The sequence below is a fragment of the Ambystoma mexicanum genome, chromosome 2q, assembly GCF_040938575.1.
Source record: "Ambystoma mexicanum isolate Mex_15411 chromosome 2q, UKY_AmexF1_1, whole genome shotgun sequence".
Lineage (NCBI taxonomy): Eukaryota > Metazoa > Chordata > Amphibia > Caudata > Ambystomatidae > Ambystoma > Ambystoma mexicanum.
In genome coordinates, this window is record NC_090924.1 from 1,212,415,926 (window position 1) to 1,212,435,023 (window position 19,098).

General features: G+C 45.5%; 1 long non-coding RNA gene across 1 annotated transcript in view; it reads right to left on the bottom strand.

The window, feature by feature from the left end:
* Positions 1 to 18,311, bottom strand: part of LOC138570043 (uncharacterized) — a 197,560-nt gene extending 179,249 nt beyond the window's left edge. Inside the window, exon 1 of the long non-coding RNA XR_011303386.1 lies at positions 18,205 to 18,311. This is a non-coding gene — a long non-coding RNA (uncharacterized lncRNA). The remainder of the gene's footprint in view (positions 1 to 18,204) is intronic.
* Positions 18,312 to 19,098: the final 787 nt, after the last annotated feature.

The following is a 19,098-nucleotide window of genomic DNA, read 5'->3' on the forward strand; positions in this document are numbered from 1 at the left end:
CACCTAGGGCACTGGGATAGGACTGACTGCTATGTCTCCAATGAAGACTCTCGGGGTGCATTCGCTTAGGAATGATTTCACCCAGGTCATGGCCTCTGAGGAGCGATTACAGGACTGGGTAGATTCAGCAAGAAATATTAGCCATCTACAAGCTAGTTTCCAGAAAGGGTGTAGTACAGTAGATCAGTGTTTTCAAATGCACCTAATCATGGACAAATATACAGTCCTTGATCGAGTCAGAATATATGTGGTCTTTGTGGATTTAAGGACTGCCTTTGCCAACAGACTCTCTGTGAAATGTGTTGAACAATAAATGTATCCCCAAGATCTGCTGATCCCAATTCAACAATATTCCAACAACAAAACGTTTGTATGCTGGGGTCTGAAGGGGAGAGTGACAGACTCAATAGCGGTACAGAGAGGCGTTAGGCAAGGCTGTGTGCTAGTCCCACTCCTCTTTAGCATCTACATTAATGGGGTTATTGATGAGTTGGAGGCACACAGCCTTGACCCGCCCACATTGCGTAGCACCAGATTTCCTGCATCGGTATTGGCAGATGGGGCCATGTTGTTGGACACATCCCCAATGAGCTGTAGGATGACACTGGCAACATTCAATGGGAAGTGTAATGAACTGGGGCTATAGCTCAATAAAGAGAAAACTAAAGTTTTGGTTTTCAGGCCTCATCTAGGGCAACACCTGAAGCTTGACATCCAGGTGGATGGAACTATCTTAGAACAGGTTTCCTCTTATGATTACCTTGGAGTTCAATTCAGAGACAATGGATTGTGGTCACAAAAAGTAATAAAAGCAGCAAACTCACTTGAAAAATACTGTGGTGCTATGGGCCGATTTAATAATATTCATCATAGTAGTGCCATTAGCCCAGCCCTATTATTACATCAGATTCAGGCAATAGCCTCGCCATTATATGGGATAGAGCTCTGGTAAATGTGAGAGTAAAATCCCTGAGCACTGCTGAAAAAGCTCTTATAAAAATGCTACTTTTGTTACACCAGCGTCTTCGCCCAGTCTAGTATATACATAGACTGCGACCTACAACCGATTTAAGACCAATTCAGGATGAAGCCCCTTTTGTACCATATGAGAATTTGTAGCTCATATCTGGGTCTATACAAGGATGCCTTGGTGCAAGTTTTGACGCTGGTGGGATCCAAGTCCCTACCCTGGTTTAAGTGTGTGAAAACAGGACTTCTTAAATTGAACCTGGATCAATACTGGAGAACACCTGAACTGTTGAATTGAGAATCGAGATAAAAGATTAAATGTGTGGGTGGTGTCCTCTCCTGTCACAGGTTGGAGGGGAACTGTATCACTCTTAGTACAAGCTTGCGGTATATATTATATAGAGCCTAATTCTGGTTTTGAACCCTATCTGGACAGGATTAGCCGCAATATGCTGGACTGTTATACATGCAGTTACGCTGTAACAAAAGTGCCATCATTCACAGAGAATTGGTGAGGGTCAAGGGGTAAGACTTTCCTGGTCTATGGAGCTAGTGAAGAATCTATCGTCCATTTTCTGCTGTTCTGCGAGGGATGTAAGCCCTATTGTGTGAAAAGTCTGCTCCCACTTTTTAGATTGGCTGAAATATACCATGTTGACGATGCTCTATCCATTGTAAGGATAATAGTACTCTGGCAACGGTATACATTGTATCTAAATATATCCACAGGGCATGGCTAAAGAGAACTAAAGTGGGTGATGCCATGACACTGCTTTACATAGACCTTGATTATGAATTGACTTGAATTTTGTCCACCGGAATTGCTATTTGCTGCACACACTTCTATGAATAATTGAATACCCGCTCATTTTGCATTTTATTGATTTTAATCTTTGAATATGTTGTTCTTTTGCAAACATTGTTGGTCAGTTTCTTTTCTTTGAGATTGTCTATTGTACTTAGTTGTTGCTTTTTGGCTGTCACTGCAATAAAGCGTGATGACTGAGAAGTGGAAATAGAAGTGGAAATCTGAGCTGAGGTGTTGGCATAGTTGCATAGTGTCCACAAACTATAACACTCGCGTCCCCTGCACTCCTAATGTGAATGTATTTCTCAATGTTTATGTTTGGTAAATAATTCAGTCACACAATTCCTTTTATAAAAAAAAGCATTGTTAGAAGAAATTGTGCCATTGAAATGTATATATTTATCATAACATAATTTCAAAAGTTCTGTGGATTCCAACAAATCTATGCTCTACGTGTTTCGGGACCACTGTCCCTTCCGCAAGAGCTCTAATAAACAATTTTTAATGGTCATCAACCTTCGCAGTAGTCAAGAGTATCTAATAAAAATAAAGAGTACAACTTGTTTAGTATATAGTATTCATGGTCCATCATTCACCTGGTGTGGATCCAGAGGGTAGAGTCCACGTGTCTATCCTCAATTCTTAACTGTAAACTGGATCCACACCAGGTGAATGATGAATGACGGACCATGATAGATATAAACCAGTGATATTGTTAGTCTACATCAAGATATGAATACTATATACTAAACCAGTTGCACTTTTTTATTAGATACTCTTGACTAAAGCGAATGTTGTCTAGCTGTATTTTGAGGTCAAGCAGGGTGGCTGTTTCAGTACTGTGTTTAGGGCGGTAGCCAGACTGTCTTGCCAGAGCCCATCCAAAGGTGGTGGCGAGACCAGGAATAGGCATTCTCGGTGGACCAGCTGTCCAGGTAACATTGCTGATACAACTGACAACTGGCAGAACCAGTCAGTACGGTCGGGCACAGAATGACCGCAGCACGGTGCAGAAATTAAAAAATGAGAATTGAAAGGCAGAAGCAGGAGAGACGCGGGCATTCTGGATAACGAAGAAGAAACTACAATGACGAAGGCTCCCAGGAAGGTTGTCCTATCATTAGTAGGTTAACGGGGAGAATGGGAGGCCAGGGGAGACCTCAAAGGATCATCATAACAACTAGTTCTCGTCCCAGTATCAAATCAGAAAAGGAGTTTAGTTGGAAAAAAGGGAACCCAAGAGCAATAAGATTGACCTCAGAATCCTTTTCAAGAGACTATTTTTTGGGATTCACAAATAGAAAATCTGGTACTGGGAGTACCTCGGGAGAAGGGAGTGATTCTGTAATTTTTAGGTTAATTTTGCATAGTGTTAGGGTCAGTTTCGACAGCAGACTTATATTGTTTATACAATCACAACTGATTGACATTCACCTTAGTCATTAAAAGTAGGCAGGGAATGGCAATAGTGATAGGGAAAGATAGGCATTATTCATTTTAATAAATAAAAAGTTACTCACCCTAGTGACAGTAGTACTCCTAGTCCATGGTCCCTTTTCCGCCATACTGTATTGGGATCGCTTTAAAGGGACAAGACCGGTACCATTTTGCCTCAACAAAAATGATTCCCCTTTAAATTTTGTAGCTGGCGTAACCACACCCTGTGAGCCCCATCCACCAACACCTCACCTCAGTCCCCTTTGTCACATCAGTCCCAAGAATGACTTCTTTAATAGTTGTTTTTAGGGGGTGGTGGTAGGCCGTATGGAGGAAATGAGACTATAGACTATGAGTACTAATGTTACTATGTTGAGTAACTATTACTCCTGCATCCCATCCCCTTTCCTCCATACTGTGTGGGCGATTCCAGTGGCAGCTCTACTTATCACATCTCATGGTACATGATTTGATATGTGGCATTTATAATGTGCCTGTACACAAGTGTTTCTATGTCCGATGTGACTTTAGCCCTGACTGCATGCATGTGAATTCCTGTAGGCGGTTGTTTACCCTGAAGCCTGTGCGCTTCCAAAATAACCGCTACCACCCATCTGGCTATGGATGCCTTGGATGGTTGTGACCCTGGAGACGAGCCCCCAAAAGTAAGGAAAAGGGCGTCTGACGTACTGCAGTGCTTGGTCCTATCCAAGTAGAACTTTAATGCTCTCTATATGCCTAAGCAATGTAACACTTTCTCCACGTCCGAGGTAGGATTTGGAAAACATTGGGCGAAGTATCTTATTTATTTATTTTATTAACTTTTTCTGCGCCGGAGCCTGCAGGCATCAGGATGCACAAAAAGAGATGAACAGGAACAACCTACTGAAGAAGAACCCTAGGTGAAGTTTCAATTAAACCTTGCAGTTTTCAGGTGCTTATGAAAAAATTAACAAGTTCTTTTCCCCTTGCAGGTCCACAGACCGCTTGTTCCAGGCCAGAGCTGCTTGGACTGGTAAAGAACAGCCTTTTCCTCTGGAAAACTTACTTCTAGAGCAAGTGAGGACCATGGTATTGCTTGACAAAGTGGCTCACAATGGTCGATGCTGTACAAAACTCTCACAGAGATATGACGTCACCTGCCAATATAGGCAGTTATGTGTCAGGGTATTGACCTTGAAACACATTTCTGGCCTTAACCGGTAGCCAATGCAAATCTCTCCTATGCATAGAGAAGTGTTCCTTCCTGGATACATTCTTTACAATGTGAACTGCGTCATTCTCTAAGATCTGTAGTTTTTTAATGCAATTTTTACCTGCACTGCTCAATAGAGCACTGCAATAATCAAGCCTCAGCATTATAATTGCTCTTACCAAGGTAACACAATTTTTGGTAAAGATATATGGCTTGACTAGACGCAACAATCTCAGGTGATATTGCGATTTGTTCACCAGATTATTCACCTAGGCATCTGCCCCCAACAGAGGTTTAAAAATGACTCCCAGTGTTTTTACCTTATTGGATACATTGATGTGATGATGATCAATGGAGAACCTTATGTACTGAGCTGCCAGTTTGGCAGGTTAGCTTTTGCCTGGGCTGAGCCAATAATCAGAACTCAGTCTTTGCACCATTGAGGCAAAGCAAATTTGTTGTCATCCAGGCTTGGATTAACTCATAGATGTAGGACATTTTCTCAGCATCCTTGTCATAATCCCCACTCAGTGTCATCAGCATAATTAGCGAACTGAGTGCCCATTCTCTAGAAGATCGCACAAGGAGCGAATGTACATGTTAAAAAGTGCCTGTTTAGATGGAATGCTGACACCACTTTAGGAAGAAAACTCAGATGTGTACTAAGCATCAGCTTGTCTTTATGAAAGACAGTGTATGGTTCATTTGCTACCAGCGCATGAATTTTCACTGACTTAGCGTGCAGACGTCAAGGCAACTAGAATTGTGGTTTTCCAGGTGACAAACTATGTCAATGGATGCCATTGGCTCAAATGGTTTATGGGCCAGTGCAGCAAGAACTATGTTCAAGACCCATACTGGATGTGGATGGGCTACAGGGAGATACATTCTTGTAAGCCCCTGCAAATGTCTCTTAAAATTGGATTAGATGATGAGAGCACTAAATGCTCAGAGTTTCTGTATGCTACTATGGCCGCCAGATAGGTCCTACACGTGAGAAGATAATAATAATACATCACCTAAAGAGCACTGTGGTGGGTTCATGTTGTTGTGCTTAGCCCAGAAGCAAAATCTAGACCATGTTCTCTTGTACTAGGCTCTAGTTGACCCCTTCAGGGCCTGCTGAATTATCTGGACATTTTGCTGCGAGAGACGCAGATCGCATAAGGTCAGCTCTTCAGGAACCATGCCCTGAGGGCTTGTTTGACCGGAGCTGGATGAATCACCATTCATGCTCACTGTGATAATAGGGGAAGATGATCCATCTGTAAAGGAATAGGCTCTTTGCGTGCCAGCTGAATACTATACAAGTACCATTCTCTGGTTGGCCAATGTGGGACTAACAGTATCATTGTACAATTTTCTGAGTCCCTGAGATTGCAGAAGACTTTCTGGACCATTGGTTGGAAACGCATAACACCACTTCCCCTGCAACAGGATGTGAAAGGAGTCTCCCAGGGATCCCGACCATAAAGCATAACTGGGACATTTCGTCTTCTCCTGTGTGCCAAACAGCTCTAACTGTGGGTGTCCCCAGCATCTGAATATCCTTCTGAGCACTAATTGGTTTAGTTCCCATTCATGGGAAGTTGAACCCAGCCTGCTGAGCCCATCTGCTGCATCGTGTGGAGACCTGGCCCTGATAAGCCAGTCGTCAATGTAAGGGTCTATGCGGTGTGCCTCCATCCTGAGAATGGCAGCTATGGCATTCATTATCTTTGTGAACATCCGAGGAGTCCCGTTCAAACCAAATGGGAGAACTTTGAAATGGAAGTGACAGCAATTACTGTAAAACGTAACATTTGCCTGTGTGGCATATAGGCGTCCTTCAGGTCCAGGGAGCACAACCAATCTCTGAGCACAGCGCCTCGGCTATGGGACTTTTCTACAGGTAGGAAATGGTTTAGGCATGACCGATCTAGGACTACGCTCAGGCCAGCCCGATTCTTGTTCATAGCAAATATTCTCAAGTAGTAGTACATACCTTGCTCCTTCTGCAGGACCTTTTCCACTGCCTGGTCAAAACCAAGTTCTGTATCACTGTGAGGAGAGATGGTGACCCGAGTTGAAGGAGGGCAGGTGACACTGGATGAAGGGCTCGAAGGGGGCGGGAGGAGTCGAAATTCCACAGGTGAGACCAAGACAACACATACCAGACAAGTCTGCCCCCGAAAGAAGTGTCATGAAACCGGACACTGGCCTCATTGTTTTTAGGGTCTGAGGCATGGGAGGTGGACGAAAAGAACCCTTTGGTCATGGTACGCCGCTGCTTTCCTCGATGCAGACTGGGCGAACAGTCAGGCTGCCTTGCTCTTCGATCCTGAAACCCCCTGAAGCCACTGAAAGAGTGGGGCCTTTGGTCAAATTTTTGCTTGGAGCTTGTAAACTGCTTGGTGGAGCTGTTTTGTTAAAATCGCCAAAGACTTAGCAGTTTGTGTACTTGTTTTCTATTTCATAAGATCCTCATACATTGAAGGGTAAAACAGGTCTGTGTCCTCAAAAGAGGAGATATAAAATCCTCTCTTGCACGTCCGCTGTGAATTTAGTGGCGTGCATTCATATAGACGACCTCATGGGCCTCATTACGACCCTGGCATTAACCATGGCGCTTTTAGCGCCATGGTTGACGCCAGTATTTTACCAACTCCGCCATGGTGAATGACGGAATTACCCCCCCATTCCAAGGTTGGTGGGGCGGTAATTCCCCATTCACCATTGGCCCTTCCCCATTCCCATTTCTTACCCCATAGGGATCAATGGGAATGGGGAAGGCGGTAATTACGGTACCGCAAACTGCAGTACCGTAATTATCTCAAAAGTACCTTTGCGGGTTCCTTCCTTAACGGCCGTTAAGGTCGGGACCCGCAAAGGGACCTCGTAATTAGGCGGTAAGGGTTTAATGGCACCGACACCTTTTACGGCACCGTTAACCCCTTACCACCTGGGTCGTAATGAGGCCCCATGTCTGTAGTGACACATATGGCTCTGCTGTTTATATCGATGTGTGAGACAGGTGCCTCTAGAATATCTTGGACAATAATCTTGGCTTATACAAGGCCTGCTTTAAAGGCTGCTTGCATCTCTACAGGTAGCTCTGGCAAAAAGTCAGCTCTTTCCGTCCAATATTTTTGATTTGCTGCCGCTAACAAAGCATCAGCATTTGCCTGCTGAAGGTGCAAACCAGCATTCTGTGCGGAATCATGAGATTAATTCACTTCTCTATATAGAGGAGCCCTTCTTATGATATGATAGTTTATTTATATTGCATCCATATACAAGTGTTTCAGGGCGCGAGAGGCTAGGGAGGTAAGGCAGATAACCAATATTCCCCGTGGGGTGGTAACATGCGGGAGGACCTCACAGGGAGACTCCCGTTATGGGGATAAGGACTCCCATTCCATACAGAAACTCCTTAACCTGCTTTTCCTCAAACCACCAGGATCCATGGTCAGCCCTTCTAGTTTGTCAGAAAGTGTGAATATCATGTACTGTGATGTTCTTACCTGTACACCAGTCAAGTGTAATGAAATCCAGGCTGTGAGCATACAGGGTCACTCTTCAAAACCTCATCAAACTACTGAGATGAGGAAGCACTGAGGAGTCATAAAGATCACTCCATGGAAACAAAAGACAGACTATGACAGTCTAATGAGGAGGAGCCAGCTCTTAAGTATAAACACTTACAAAGGACTTTAATCATTGAGAGTCCAGAAAGTAAGCTGGAAACCCTGGGAAGTTCGAACCTTGGAGGAGGAGAAGTCACAGCATCAGGTTCGCAATAAGCAATTAGCAGAGTAGACCCAAGAAGGTGGAAAAGCTGACAAGAGAGGCAGCTGGAGGGAACGTGGTAGTGCCATGACCTCAGCGAGGTGGACCTGGTGGTCTAACAACAACGCTGAGACTGAAAGATCTCAGGCCCCATTCGAATGCAGGACAGAGTGGTGAAGAGCAAAGAGAAGCAGCAACCACTACCAAAACCGCAGGAAGAACCTTAGACAAGGCTGCATCCAGGAGAAGGTAACAGGGCCACCATGATCCCAGGTATGGGGTTGGGTGAAGAAGGTTACACCAGGAGTGATCTCCCTCCTCTCTGTACTCACAAGGAGTGCATTGTTGAGGACAGCATCAGGAGTAATCGCCTTGGACACAGTACTCATAAGAAGGAGTTCGTCATTGAGGAATGACTTAGGAGTAATCTCCCTCATCCCAATAGACTCACCAAAACTACTGGAGGAAAGGATTCTGAGTTGTGCATCAGGAGTAATTTCCCTCATCCTAGTAATGCCACCAAAGATACTGGAGGAAAAGGTTGCGAGCTGTGCATGAGGCGTAATCTCCCTCAACCCAGTAGTCCCACCAAAGCTACTGGATGTCCCTCGTCCCAGTGACATCTATAAAGTGGTTGGCTCTTATCAGAGGGGGACAAGAAAGGAATCTCTATACCTGGGAGGAGTTGTGGGAAGAGTTGCAACTGCTGATGAAGTGTTGGTTGAACTTGGTTGAACTGGTCGCCTTTCTGCACTTGAACTATTATGATCTCCACGAAGAGACTCTTATTGCTGGAACGAGGGAGTCATCCTCCTAGGGGGCGCTATTTTGTTATTAGTTATACGGACATTCTGACAAAATGCACCAGAGGTAATTGTTTCTAAGGTAGGGGAATCCCAAAAATGTTGGGGAGGGTGAGTCTTTTATTTTGTGTTGATAAATAACTGTCTTGAACCATGCCAACCTCATGTCCGACAATGATGTACCCTGCAGATGATTTTGAACAAAGCAGCACAGCAGCTGCCACAGAAGAATATCGTTGAGGGTGAGAGGCCAGTAAGACAGCATCGCCCTCTATATGCCTGAATCTAGCCTTGAGGCGTTTGTTCATAGCTAAGGTAGAGTGGGGTTGTAGCCACACATTTTTTGCCAGCACCAAGATGTCCTTTTGTAAGGGGCTCCCTGAGCAGTTGGTTTACCTGAATTTTAACATCTCAGACAGGACCCCTGCTTCCTTTTGCTCTTGATGAAGCACAGGTAATCCCTAAAAACTCTGCTAGATCTGACAAATGGTCATGAAATGCTTTAGCTGAATATGAAGCATCTTCTTCGTCCTCGTCATCTGTGTCCCTGTGGGGGACTTCACTCTCTGAGACACAGGATCTGCAGCCACAGTGTGCCATGTGCCCAGTGGTTAAGCAGGTACAATGGAAGTTAACTGAGTTGTGCAGTCACAACTAGAACTGGAGGAGGAGGAGGTGGCATAGCAGCCAATTTCTTGTTGCGGAAATGGTGGAGGTACCTGTGGCACCACCTCCCCGATTAAACTCTTCAACATTATTTTGATCTGTTGGGACTTCAACATAAAATGGTCCAAAAAACTTTCCTCAGATGCTGCTTGAGATGATCGCTGTCTCTGTGACGTAGCTCAATCCGGCACCGCAATCCGGCTCCGATGGCATATAAGTGGCGGAAGGCATTGGTGCATAAGTGGCAGCCTTGTAAGTGAAGGGCACGAATGGAGTATAAATGGTGGAAGGTCTGTCTGATGCCAGCCTAGAGTGGTTGCCAGACGATTCATACCTATGCACTTGCAGAGGATATGCTGTGCATCAATGTGATGGGATCTCTCTAGTCTTGAATCACTATAGGACAGTGGGCGATTGAATGGCAGCAAGGCTCACTCTGAAGGAGAGGAACCCACTTAGCAAAGTGACTCTTCCCCTGGGATACGCCCTGGTGTATCAATCTGTATGGAAGACATAACCATGCAAGGTCGAAGTGGGATGCTCGAAGTGTATGTGTTCAGTGCATAGCCCGGACCATAAGGCTCTCTGTTGCCCTTCGGATGCTTCCCAGTACTTTAGACAACCTCAGACGTGTGTCCGGGAGGCTTAAAGCCTTCAGTCATAGGCCAGGTAATAAAGCTTTGTAGTCCCTTGGACTGGCGTCCAGTACAAGGAACCTTAGTCCCCTGCCTGGTTGAGTCATGTGACCCCTCAGTATGAGTACCGGTAGCCCTAGAGGCATCAGGCATGTTGCTGGTACAAGAGTCTCAAGGACACCTCTCAGCCAAAGAACTTGCTGGGAAGGAGTCTCTACACTGAGGTGGCGTGGAGAGGATATGACTTACCTGCTTCTTGGATTTCCAGTCCAGTCCAGTGTAGGCCTTGACGTGCTCCGGTGGGGACTGTGAGAAGAATTCCCTCCAATGCGCCAGATAGTTCTTCAGAGAACATGGAGTCAAGGCGTCACAGGCTGCGCCGCAAGAGTCCCACCGGTGTTCAGCCCCCAACAGGGTGAATGGGGGTGTGAAGCCAAAAAGGACCTCTATCTGGAGGAACACCTGGAAAACCTGCTCAGGCCAACATAAGCCGGGTAGCAAAGCACCAGAGGCCAGTGAAAACGAAGAAAAAACGCAGGAGCTGGGAGGGGGTAGGAGGAAGGTTACTCAGCAAATAAAATTCACACGCTATGTGAGAAAGGCCTGATCATATCCGAACGGAAAAGAGGACTCAAGTGAGGTGGTGATGGCAGGGCTCGCGGGATGTGGTTACGCCTGTGTGCTACAAAATGTAAAGGGTAAAGCATTTTTTGCGAGGCAAAATGGTACCAGTCGTGTCCCTATACAGAACGTCCATACAGTATGGAGGAAAGGGGAAGAGACGTAGGAGTAAACACAGACTACAATTGCCACAAGCAGTCCGCGTCCAGATGGCTAGATTACAAGTGGATATCTGGTGGGTGCACGGGTGTAATGGAGGCCGCTGCGGTGCGGGGGGCCCCGCCAGCCCGTGTCCTGGGATGGGGCCCCACTTGGAGAAAGAAAAAAAATGGCAAAAAGAAATAGCAATTTTTTTTTATGTTTCTTTTTGAATTCACTCTGCATTCATAAAGAAATCATCTCTGTAAAAGAAAGAATTTCTTTATGAAGGCAGAGTGGCTACAAAAAGAAACTTTCTTTTTGAAGTCCAAGGGCTCCCCCCACCCCATGACATGGAAGACCCTAGGCTGGAGGCCTCGATGTCATGGGTTGGGGGCAGCCCTATGACTTAAACAAGAAATAGTTTATTTTTTAAATTAATCTGCCTTCATAAAGAAATGGTTTCCGTTATGGTTCAGTCCTTAACGGAAATCATTTCTTTATGAAGTCAGAGTGAAGTGTGTGAGTGTATGGTGAAAGGGTGCACACTTAAATGAATAGGTGGCTGCCTGTGTGAGTGTATGCTGAAAGGGTGCAAACAAATGTATGGGTGGCTGTGTGTGTGTGTGTATGGGGAAAGGGTTTATACTTAAATGTATAGGTGTCTGCCTGTGTGAGTGTATGGTGAAAGGATGCACACTTAAATGTATGGGTGTGTGCCTAGGTGTGTGTGTGCCTTTATGGTGAAAGGGTGCACCCTTAAGTGTACGGGTGGCTGCCTAGGTGTGCCTGTGAAAGGGTGCACACTTAAATGTATGGATGGCTGGGTGTGTGTATATGGTGAATGGTGGGTGCGCTTGTGTTCAAAGGCGCAACAAAACGTACATTACATTTCGGAGGGGCTAACCCTTCAAATGTTGGAGAGGCGCTAACTTCACAGGTGGTGGGGGAGCGGCAAACCTATTTGTGTGGGGGCATCTGACTTCTTTATGCGTTTTAATGAGATTATTCTAGTGCAGCATCAATGTTACATCCAGTTAACTCTCTCCTTTGCACCTGAAAGCACCCACTTATGGACTGCTGTGAGAATGAGCGGTCTCCTAGTGCAGGCCCCAGCCCCAGAAAGCCTTGTGGACTATGCAAAGGGTCTGCAGCCACGGGGAGGCAGTAGAGAGGTTTCAGGGCTGGAGAGATACGATCCCTGGGCTTGAGGCCAAGGATAAATCTTGCAGTCCTGTTCTGGATTAGTTGCAGAGGGTGGAGAGTAGAGGAAGGCAGATTGAGAAAGAGGCTGTTGCAGTAGTCCAGCATAGAGAGAACCAGGGCTCTGGAGACAGTGAGCTTCTTGGGGAAAGTGAGAAAGGGAAGAGTCACTTTGAGGAAGAGTAGCTGGTAGTGGGACTTCTTGGCGAGATAGAGAGAGTGGAGTCGAAGATGACACCAAGGTTTTTTGCCTCGCAGGAAGGCGAAGGAAGAGGGCCCAAGGCCGGCGGCCAGAGTGAGAGAGGGAAAGCAGGGGAAGGGGTCCCAATGAGAAGGATCTCCATCTTACTGGCATTAAGGCAGAGATTGTTGGAGGCGCACGAATCCTGAATCGCAGATGGACAGTCAGGAATGAGCGAGAGAGGAGAGAAGCCTGAAGGAAAGCTGAGTGTCATCTGCATAACACTAAAAGTTAGAGGAGAAGGTAGAGATCAGGTGGCCAGAGGGGCCAAGTAGAGGTTGAAAAACCAGGGTGAGACGATAGAGCTCTGGGGAACACCACAGATAGAGAGGTGGCAGAGAGAAAGGGAGCAAGTTGGACCTGGCAGGGTCAGTGGTTGACCATGTTGAAAGCAGAGGAAAGATCAAGGAGGATGAGGACAGAAGGAATGCTGGAATAAAGGTTACAAAGCAGACCTTCACGGGTGTTCAAAAGAAAAGCTTCTGTGCCTCTGGCAGCTCTGAAGCCAGACTAATGGTCATGGAGACAACCAACAGATTCAGTGTGGAGAGTAAGCTGGGATATGGCCAGATTTTCCACGAGTTTGCCCAGGAAAGGGCAGATGGAAATTGGGTGATAGTTTGCCGGCCAGGTAGGATCGGCAGACGGCTTCTTGAGGAGTGGGTGCACAACAAAGTGCTAAAGTGGAGAGAGGAAAATTCCAGTGGTGACAGAGTGTTACAGGAATCGGCCAAGGTTGGAGCGAGGGTGTCAATATGGTCCGTGATGGTTCTGGAGGAGCAGGGGAGCACCTGTTTGAATGACACTTTCATAGATCAGACTTGTCTAGAAACCTCGTCAGGTGTTGTCAGAGAGTAAGAAGAGAAAGGAGGAGGAGAGGTAGAGATGACCAAAGGGGGGCCGAGAGAGGAAGATGAGATAGAGGACAGGATGTCCTGAGTTTTAGCAGAGAAGTGAGAGGCCAGAGCTGTACAGAGGGCCTGGGAGTGAACAGGAGAGGTAGAAACCGCAACAGGATTGACCAGTTCCATGCAGATTTTAAAGAGTTCGGCCGTGTTATTAGAAGCCACAGAGATGCAGGCTTGAATGTGTGCTCTCTTCTTAATGAGTGTTATTGATTCAAGTGGCGTTTTGGTGCAACCAGTCTAGGTATGTTTAAATGTGGCCTGGCATGCTTTACTGTAATGTTATTACGTGTATACACTGGTCTACATTGTGCAGCCAGTTGGACATGTTTCAATATGGCACAGCATTTTTTATAGCAAAGCATTAATGTTCCTGTAGACTCTAGCTTTTTAGCCAATTTTTCTCAGAAAGTGTGTTGTATATTCCTTTAAAACACATATTTATATCTTTCTCCTAGTGCAGTGTGCAGCATACCCTTTTAGCAGCACGTGTGTATAGTGCAAGCGTGATAATCTAGGCCGGCCTAGAGTGTGGCGCAGCCCGTGATTTGTTGCCGAGTTGGGGGGGTCCCTCAACATGGCTCACAGGGGGGCACCCACATTTTGTGTTACACCACTGGGTGGGTGGGGCGTGTGTATGGGTGGTTACATGTTGAGTTTGAGTGCATTTATTCATTGAGGGTTTTTGGATGAGAAGTATGTGTGTGTTTGTAGATGGATGTGTGTGCACGTACATGTGTTAATTACAGTTGTGTTGCATTTGTAGCTCTCTAAAATATTGGTTTTACGTCATAGTGCTGCGAGCGGTGCCTTTGAGTAAATTATTGCCCAGCTCTTGGTTTGTGATGATCCATAGTAGTCTGGCATTGAACAACAGAATGACAGGGCTTTGTGTGATCTGCAATTTAAAAAAAATGCATTCTTGTAACACACAGATTACAACACTCTGAAAGGGTTTCACAACCTTACAATGCAGCGTGTTATAAATAACGAATTACTAAACGCATCCATAAGCAAATAAGACTGCTTCTGCAGGGACAACTACTGACTAGTAGATTTCCTTCTAATGCGATAAACTAGAGACAGTGATGTACAGTGATATGGTGCATGATTTACTGTCAGCAGCTAGGCTTGGGTACCAGACGGATTGCAATGAGGCATAAACCAGTTGAATGGCCCTATGATGCTATGTTTCAGAGAGGAGCGTATTAGCAGTTGATATTCTGTTTCAGTGAAGAAAGCTCAATTCCCCCCCCCCCTTATAAAAGTCATATGTATTGAGTCCTTTGTGACAGAACAGGTGGCATTTACTCCAGGTTCACCTGTAGTAATCCCAGAAAGTGATGACCCTGCCATGTAGTCTGAAAGGCTTTCTTTATCTTCTGGAACAGATATGCATTTATTAACCAGTTGTTCAGGTATGAGTAGCATGACAAAGTCAATTGTTTGTTAGCAATAGAGGGATGTTGGGGCATTCTTGGGTCAGGAGGGACTACACCCTCCCTGATGTGACCCCTAGTTGTGGTATAAGTTGGTTGATTCAGTTCATAGCAACAGAAACAAATGTGAAACATACTTCCTGAATTAGAAGAACACGGGTGCTCCCTTAAACTAAGAGCCCTGCCCTATGTTTCCAGGAAGAAAAAAAAGAGAAACCACACCTCCCAAAAAGAGGGTTTAATATATACAGCATTAGTATGTGGTTATTCACATTCCGAGATACACAGTGGTGAGTCCATGCATGCAGTGGAAGATCAGCACATCTGCTGCACAAGCACCAGCATGGAGACTGAACCTCAAAAAGAAAAAGTACAAAAACAAAACAAAATCACAAGCAGTGAACACCTGTGTTCCACACAGCAACAAAAATGAGTCACTAACTAGGAAGACAGCGCTCTGGATCACTGGGACGCCCCTGCCATGTTGGAATCAGCATCTGATTCCAACATGGCAGGGGGAGCATTTATGTAAGTTGCAGCGGGACCAGGACAATGGCCCATCTTCGTTCTGAAGTAATGCATAAAAAACTGGGAGGAGGTGGAAGCATTCAGCTAGTTCCAATCAGGATACATGAAGGTAATGAGGAAATGGACCTGCAAATCAGACCCCTCTTTATTCCAATCAGACTCTAAATACCGGCATAAAGAGAGCCACACACCTCCTTGCTTGGTGGGATAGGGTTAGTGTTCCTGAGCAAGTCCAGTGCTATAGTGAGAAGAGTAAGAGGAGCAGACCCTGTGTGGGACAAGCCAACAAGGCTAACTAGTGAGAGGAAGACAAGGAGGAGAACCAGGGAAAGAAAATGTGTTGACCAAGCCAGCAGTATCAATTAAAATAAGAAAGGGAATTGCATAAACAAGTGGAGTAAAGCTTAGGAGCAGCCAGGTTAAAGGCATGGGCTAGACTGAGAAGCCTGCCAATAACCTGGGCCCAGAGCTTGGTAGGATCACACCATAGAACCCTTTAGCAGTTAGTGTAGCAAGCTGGGGGGTCTAGCCCATAACCTGGTAATAGTAGTGTGGCCGCAAAGCTAAACAAAGAAGCATTGCTGTGTTTTGAGTACTTAGGTGGATTGCGGGTAAATCCTTTGCAAAAATATACTGTGGGGAGGAAAGACCTGCCCACAGAACATACAAACAAACCCCTTAGTAAAAAGGAGACCCATAAAGGGCTTGCCAGAGTAGCTGTTGAATCCAGGACCAAAACGAAGACCAAGGCATGTGACACAAGTTTGACAGGTATCCATAAATACTCCAAGGATATCTTAAAGTTAAGCAAAAGGATGTTTGTGTTGTAACCCATAATTGGTCAATTAACACTTAAATGATGCACCAGAATGTCCATCATGGATTCAGGTTTGTCAACTAAAAAAAAAAAATGATAATGTTGCTCAAAAATTCTCTCTAAATCTCTGCCCACTGTCACTCACAGTCCATGATATTTTGTCCCGTTTTTCTTCTCAACAGTCAAGCTCAATAACTGTGTTCCCTGGTCTCTGCTTCCAGTGCCAGCCCATCCTGATGGCCCACAGCTTCTCCTCAGTGTGAGGCAGGCTCAGAGGGTTTTCAGGCTCTTGGTCAACCCCCTGGCAAGAGTTCTGCTCCACAGCCCCTACCCTAGCTCACTCACTTTCATTGCTGTAAGACTCTTTGTTTGCTCCTTCTATGCTCTGCCACATACTCTTATCTCCTCCCACCTTTCTCTCACACCTAATAGGGTGTATTCTTCTCTCTGCTCTTCCTACCGCCCCCGACAACATTTCTGCTCCTCCATTCACAAACTCTTTCTCAGATGTCATCTCCTCTCAACTTCTACTTTCAACACCTTCTACTTTGACCATTTGCTCATGTATCTGTACTCCAGTCACCATCTGCATCAAACTCTCTCCTTCAGAAAACTCCCATACACCTGCTCTTTTGATGCCATCATATGCCACTATCCGTTTCTCCTGGGCCGGGCTCACTGAGAGGGCTTTGCCCATCTGGGCGACTCACTTCACTGGTGCGGGATTGTGGGTTTCAAACCACATTTCAGTGCAGGTTTTTCTATTCGTGGACTTTGGGTTTCTCGAATGCTCAGGACCAAGGCTTCAAAAAGTTGGTCCACCAGGTCTCCCAGAGTTGCACAGAAGCCCTGCAGATGTCAGGTGAAGTCAGCTATGCTCTGGCAGCATCTTTCCAACTAAGTAGTATCTGAGTTTGAATGACAGTAAGTGCCCCTCCAGTCAGTTGTGATTTGCACTTCACATGACTAGAATGACCAACATTTCATTACCATGAATTCTTTAAAAATTACAAGGCTGGTATCATCAATACTAATCATCTCAAAGGGAGAGCTGCCGGTGTCAAGATGCTGACCAAGGTTTTTTTGGGGGGGTATGAGGGGGTGACAGCCCTCAACCACCTCCCTGGGCCGTGCATCACTGAACATATGGCAGCACTGGCAACCGGGTTCACCATTTCCTACACACTTGCAGTCAGGCAGGGGGCCTCTTCACATATGACAGAAGTCAAGACTAAGTCAAGCTCAAGACAAAAAGACCCCAGCTAGGAGAAAATCTCCAAGGCATGATGAATGTGATGTTCTTGTTAAATTAGTATGCTCTGACAGTTGAAAAGCCTTGTGAGTAACCTGCAGTATACTATCTTGTATGATGCTCAGGAGTGAGACTAGGGATTTGACTCTTGACCTCAAATCATTTGCTGAAGGGGATTTCTTTGGAGGAACAACTACACACTCATTCTGCAATACCAACCTCCACACACAGATAACAAGTGAGTAAGTGTGCCCTGCATTTATTTTTAAAGGCATATTTACACCCAAAATGCTGCAGAAGGAATATACATGTTGAGATAAGATATGGTGTCCCTTGCCATCAGCCCCTTCACATGACAACATTGTCAACAGAGAGAGATCAGCTGAAGGGCATAGTATATGAGTCATCCTGGCAGTGTCATTTTTAGTCTAGCAGAAAGATGTCCGCCCTTCGACTGAACTGTTCTTTGGAAGGACATAATATACGCTTATCCTGACTAGTGGCATTTTTATCTAAAAGTAGGCTATCCAGCCTTGGGCTTAACTGTGCTTCGGGAGACTCCTTGCTTTATCATCTGCTAACAGCTAACCCCTGCAATGGTGTTGAGTTTCTGTTCCCATCGCCTCAGAGATCATATGCACGTTTTCAAAAAACGACTTTACTAAGTGCAAGCATTATGTGAGCGCAGCTTTAAGATAAGGGAATGGAGCAAGACAAAATGGCAACCCAACAGTTCCTTTGCCAGTTTTGCTTCGATTTACCTCATTTGAGTTGCTTACCTATACTGTAGACCAGTGGTCGCCAAACGGTCAATCACGAGCGACCAGTAGCTCGCTGAGCCTCTTCAGTCCTTCGTGCTGGAGATACAGAAAAATAAATCGTTTCTGAAGCAAGGAAGTGCTCTGACCAATCACAGCACTGCAAATCTCTATAGCACATAAAAGGAGTACTGTCATTGGCTGTGTTGTTTTCCATTGTGCTTTGGGCTTTTTTGCTTTATAAATAGCATGATACCATGTTGCTGCTAGCACGTTAGAGCCGTCTTGTCATTGGGAGAGGTGGCTCACACTGCACTAATCCTTGTAAGGAGGGTAGGGGGAGGTGGATGGAAACAAATGTTTTTTTTTTCTGCTGCCGAGCTGCTGCCTCCTCCATACACCATGCACACAGCTGTTTGCACCATGAGAGGAGGGGTTGCAGCTCAGCAGCAGACGGGAGTGCATATTGTGCTTTCGGAAACCATGGCGGTTCTAAAAGTAGCTCACATGACTGAAAGTTATCCGATGACGAAACAAAGACAAGGAGCTATCATTCTTAATGTCTCCATTTCATCCTGGTGTCATTTTTAGTAGTCATATGAGTTACTTTTAGAAACGGCAGGGCTCCGACGAGAATGCCCTGCTAATTTCCAAAGTGTGCCAGGTTGAGACAATGTCCGTGTGACCCCAAAGCTGTTTCAGCCTGGCAATGGTGGAGATGGAAACAATTTAAAGGTGATACCAGAAGGGCCGGGCGTTTGGAGGAGGTGGTTGGTGGAGTTCGAGGGGGCAGAGCTAGCAGGTGAGCTCTGATTAAGGGAAATGTTTGAAATAATTTAAAAATGGTGCAATTCCTTTCATGCTGCTTCTTTCTAAACTCCACACTGTACTTCAATTCAACTTTTATTAATTATA